The sequence below is a fragment of the Pelodiscus sinensis genome, chromosome 2 (genome assembly GCF_049634645.1).
Source record: "Pelodiscus sinensis isolate JC-2024 chromosome 2, ASM4963464v1, whole genome shotgun sequence".
NCBI classification, from domain to species: Eukaryota; Metazoa; Chordata; order Testudines; family Trionychidae; genus Pelodiscus; species Pelodiscus sinensis.
Genome location: NC_134712.1, coordinates 41,194,668 through 41,200,712, shown reverse-complemented (window position 1 = coordinate 41,200,712; position 6,045 = coordinate 41,194,668).

The following is a 6,045-nucleotide window of genomic DNA, read 5'->3' as shown; positions in this document are numbered from 1 at the left end:
TTCTGGAATCTTCTTTTTTAAAATACTGAAAATGGTCAGAGAAAATTATTTTCTCACAACTGCTAATATACATGGCCCTCCTCTAGTTGGCTCAAAGACTACAATACACCTGGAAAAAAATCATAAGCTACTGCCAATTTTGAGGAACATAAAACAACATTTTATACTGTTAGTTTCTGTAATAAAAATTAAGTTGCTCTTATAAAGTCATACAAAATTATAGACGTAAGAATGAACAAATGAAAGCTGAAGTTTTACAAGGTTCTGAATATGGGGAACTTTCACATCAATAGAATTTTTATTTAAAATGTTTATTTATAAAGGGGGCTAAGTACAAAATAAGAAACTTCTACAAAAATATAATGGAAAATAGAAGATTATTTAAATGAAAAACTTAAAAAACAACAAATAGTTTAGTAGCACTTTAAAGACTAACAAAACATGTAGCGTACATCTAGACTGAAAGTTCTTTAGAAAGAAGCTCTTTCTTCCAAAAAAACTTCTTCCAAAAAAGAGCGTCCATACTTAAAAAGCAGATTGAAAAAGCGATCAGCTTTTTCAAAAGAGAGCATCCATACTTATTGGATGCTCTCTCACATGTAAGCTGTGATTACTATGGGTGGAATGGCCACCAGGGCACCTGTGCTTTTTCCTCTTTCCTCTTCTTTCAAAAAAACTCCCTCTTCCCCATCCACACATGCCTTTTTCCAAAAGGGGTTTACCAATGTCAGGAAAACCCCTGCATTCTTTTGATTTTCTTTCAAAAGAACACGATTGTTCTCCAACAGGTACCAGGAACTCACCCCTGAAATCAACCCCGGTGCCAACTCTGCCCACAAATCTATACAAGCGATTTCATCGCTGGACCCAACCACATCAGCCACCAAATCAGAGGCTCATTTAGCTGCACATCCAGTAATGTGATCTATGCCATCAAATGCCACCAAGGCCCCACTGCAATATAAATTGGACAAACTGGACAGTCCCTACAGGAAAGAATTAATGGACACAAACCAGATATCTGCAAAGGCAACACACAAAAACCTGTTGAGGAACATTTTAATCTTCCCTGACACTCATTAATAGATCTCCAAGTTGCTGTTTTGTTTCAGACCAATTCCACAAGCCAAATACACAGCGAAGGATTGGAACTCCACTTCATTCACAAGTTTAATTCTCATGCTAATGGTCTAAATCACGATATTGGATGGCTCACACATTATCAACCAATCTAACAATGAAGGTGCCAATGGTTCTTCATGTCTGTGTAGAATCTGGTGTTAGTACTCTTCCTTTCCTAGTGCATACTAATGGTTCTTATCAGCCTCTTTTAATTATTTAGTCTTTAAGATGCTAATAGATTATTGGTTGTTTTTTAAGTTTTTCCTGTTACAGACTGGCTCAGCTATCCCTTTAAAACTTATCCACTCGCAGTCTTTCTCCCCCCCCTTCCAATTTTTTTCCTTCTCCCTCCCTCCCCCTTCCCTTATTTATTCTTGGTTCTGGATTTCCAACACTCTGGTCATCTGAAAAAGTGGGCTGTGCCCACGAAAGCTCATGATACCATCTACACGGACTTTTGCCCGAACGGGCAGCTGCTTTTGCGGAAAAACTTGCCAGTCTAGACACAGCCAAACAGTATTGCTGGGCAAACTATCCATTGCAAATAGTGTTTATTCAGCACACGTATTTTTTCTGTACATGAAGCTTCCTTGAACAGATTTTGAAATTTATAAATTTGTTAAGTCGCAGTTGTTCAATGAAATGAATTATGAAAATGTTACACATACTTTTCTGCCTCTGGGTTGGGGTATGCACAAAATATTCACTTTGACTTTTTTGACCATTCTTTATTAGAGTTGAAGTGTGACTAATCAGATAGATCACAAGTATATGTTTTGAGATGGTTGACAAACTTTCACAAACAGAAATCAAAGAGACATCAAGATGGCCATCAAGAGCTTTCCAACATAAGTCTTCTCACAAACAAATATTCAGATAAGTATGTCTGGATTTTAGACAAAAAAATACATGAATATACAGCAAAAGCTTTGTTATCCAGTACTCATGGGGAAGGGGAGTTGCGGTTAAATAAATGTACCAGATAACAAAGTTTATTGCTCTGGCCCTGCTCCCTATCAGCAGATCTGGCTCCTGACAGCTCAAGACAGGCCAATGGAGAAGGAGGCACCTGCTGATGACGTTGGAAAGCCCTCAATGGCTGGCTGGACAGAAGGGAGTCAGGCATGCATGCCTGAAGATGCAGCAGTATTGTGGCTGGGATCAATGCTGGTTAACAAAGTTTTCTGGTTAACAAATTGCCAGATTACAAAGCTTTCACTGTACATGGAAACTTTCAGGTTTTTAGGAAAACACATGCTTATTTATAGTTTGGGGTTTTTTGTTTTGTTTTTGTTTTAATTCACCCAGATCAGAACTATATGAATGATTTAATTCCCTATTCCATTTTACTTGGTTTTAAACTAATTTCTATAGAATATTGTTAGTTTCACCCCCATCAGAGCCTTACAACATTTTCAAAGAGATATTTCTCCATGTGAAATCCAAAATTAAAAAGATACACTCAAGCATTCATTCATCATTTTTTCCATTCTCATTTCATTCCAGCATAGTAATTACTAGGAACTTGCTTTTAAGAATGCCATTAGGGATTATAATATTTTTCAAAATGTTTTTCAAGGTAAGAAAGAATTTCACATCCTTTTGAACTTTCAGGCAAAAAATGATGTATCTTATGAGACTGCCCATTAAAGTAACATGTAGCCTTATTTATCTGCCATGCCACTTTAAAATGACTGGCAGAATTCACATTGTCTTAGCAAGATAGAGATTTTGCATATCTCTAATGTAGGAGGTTAACTTCTTTATGGATCTGGATAAGTATTTATTTGAAATAATAATAAATATTTATTATTAATATTAGAGTACTTAGGCTCTCTAACCATCATCCAGGACCTGATTGTGCTAGGTGCTGTGGAAATACAAGATGAAAAGACAATCCTGCCCCAAAACTTACTATCTACATATATGAACCACGCACACACATTAAAAAAAAAGATGGATACATACAGACCCATAGGGGATTACAAAAAAAAACCAATGAAACATCGGTCAAAATGATAGGCAGTGGTATCATTGCACCAGCTGTCTAATTGATGTCAAGTTTTTTGTAGGCATCATGACAAAGGAGAGTTTTGCAAAGGGATTTGGAGGAGAATAATTAGTTCATTTTGTATATGTTGATGGGGAGCTGCTAGAAAGTGTGAGGAGCAGCATGGGAATTTTAAAAACTAAATGAGGGATATGTTTGAAGACTACTTAAATTATATCAAGAACACTGATTGGGAAATTACCTTAAGAAATAAGAATGTCACAGTTAATATCAGAATACAAATCTCTTCATAACATTTATTTACCTTTCTATAGCTACATCCATAGATATAACATATGTGAAGCAACCACACAGTACTTGTTTGCAGCACATGGCTGCTTGTTAGTTTGTTTTTTGTTTTGGTTGCATCTCTAAGAGAAACTAATGAGTTTCCAGAAGAGGTCTGAATGCTTTGGGGCTGACTGTGATTTAAAACTGGCAGTAAAAGAAAAGAAGACAGGGAAGGTAGTTGGTTAATTGACCTTTATTGTGCCTTCTGGTTCATTTAGAAATGGAAATTAAATTAACATGATAATTCAGTCCTACTGTGTTAAGACTGCTATAAACCCATTAAATTTTATGGCCATTGATTTAGCATTTTTTTCTATTAACTGAGTTTAATTTTCAATATTGTCATGCAGGTTCTGAAAAGTGGTTAATTCACTCTGGTTCTTTTAAGTTACCAATGTGTAGCTGTTTTATGATAGTAGCTTAATTATTGAAGAGCACAGGCTCTAACCATCAAAATGCATGTACTAATTTTGAAACTGATGCTGTACAAAATACATTGGAAACTAGGAGAGCCCAGAAATACATAGACTCTCTTAAAATCATTAGAAAAACTCAGCATGACCTTACACCCATCACCACAAATATCTGACGCTGAAATATAGCACCAAAGGCACAAAGGAAGAAGAAAAGATCTCTCTTGCAATATTCTCTGTGTCAAGCTAACAGACGCCTTAAAAAAACATGTTTGATTTCCCTATGATATTAGTGATAGTGTGGATTGCTTAAATATCCTAAAGTGCAGCGGCTCATCCATTACTTACTTCCAAACATGTAATTTTAGCTGAACAGGATTTTCTCCCTAATGCTTATTTTTTTCTCTGCTCACTATGCCCTTCTGAAAAAAATATGCAAATACACCCCCTGCTCATAGAAAAGATTAACTGAATTAGACCCATGCATTTGTTGTTTGGCTAGGCTGAACCTCATAAACCCATGCTTGACAGGGACCTTCCACAGATGTTCAGCCCCTAGACACAGAGAGGACCTCCATTCCTCCAGGTGTCATGCATGGGGAGAGGTATAGATGTCAGTGCATCATCCCTGTAAGAAATATTCTATGAGAAAGTGAATTTAGCATAAAGCTTTATTTAACTTTTTTATGGAGCACTCTCCATGCTTAGGAGGAGGATTAGTGGCTGCAGAAGATGGGAGAAGCAGTCATGAAGGGACCTTATGTATTAATACACGTGTCCAACAGAGCCCAAGGCAGTTGCAGTGTTTAAAAGCTGTTTCTTCTGTGATAAATCTTAGGCCATAATAAAATTGTCGTCTTTAGGATGCTACCAGATTCCTTCTTGTTTTTGCTGAAACAGATTAACATGGCTACTCCGAAACCTGTCTTCTGTGGTAGGAAAGGATGATCCAGTGTTGAGGGAACAAGTCAGGAGCCCAGGATTCAATTCAAAACTAAATCACAAATAAGCAGGTGGAGGGGTACACCTTAGACCTGGTGCAGGGAGAGTGGTGAGGGGAAAGACAGTGCAGAGGGTGTACAGACAGTGAGGTTCCCTGCTACCCACTGAAATCACTAGTGATCTTAGTTGAGCAATGGAACCTCAGGACATGGCATTGCTGAAGTGGCATTGAGTGTCCAGCAGTGGCAGCCTTTGGCCCACTGCAACAATCAACCAGAGGCAGCATCAAAGAGCTGTTAAAGAGTTACACAGCAGCCACAGAAACATTGCTCTATGCTCCTACTTTCTGGGGTAGGCAGGGGACCCCTTGAACACACATTTGAACTTGGGCTCTTTGCTAACCCAGGACAGACAACTGCAAGTGGGATGCAGCAGAGAAAAAGGGGAATGGTGTGTCAAAGGGACATATATTTGTTAGACTTTCAAACCTCAAGGTGGGAAACTGAGGCAAAGAACACTGCCTAGGGGGTGGGTTTTACTAATGGTTGCATATATTTGAATGTGGTTGTGGTGTTTTCCCCAATGCATGGTTCCCTTTCCCTATTAATAGAAATTATCTTTTGTTATACACAGACTTAACACTCACAATTGGGGAGGATTGCCTCCCAGAAGTACCGGGGGCGGTGTTACATTTTCCCAGATTACTGAATGGAGGCTTGAGCCGGTTCTGTTTTGCACTGTTAAGTGGAGCATCTAGGTACTGCCAGCTCAGCCTTGCAGAAGGATCGCAAACACATAAATGCAAAATTCATATTATGAGTATCCTGTCAGGTATAACTTTTTCAATTATGAAATAAAATTACTGATCACCACTAGTTTCCCATAATAAAATGCTCTCCTGTGTTCTACAGTAACATGGGCAGTATCTGAATGTATGGACACCAGGTTACCTCAATCACAAAAAAATTAAGGGAACTCTGATACTGACACAAATCCTGCCAGCCACTAAAAATACAACTGGCCTAAATTGTTTTCAAAGCCTAGAGGCATGCACTGAACTCCCCATGCACCAACAATGTTCTAATATGATATGAGGCTCCTTAACACATCAGAGTTAGCAGCAAATAGAGGAATAAAATTGTTTCATGCCATTGTTGGCAATAAAAACCCATCTATGTTAATTACACTTTATGTTTGATAGTCATTATTTAGTCAACATTTACTACA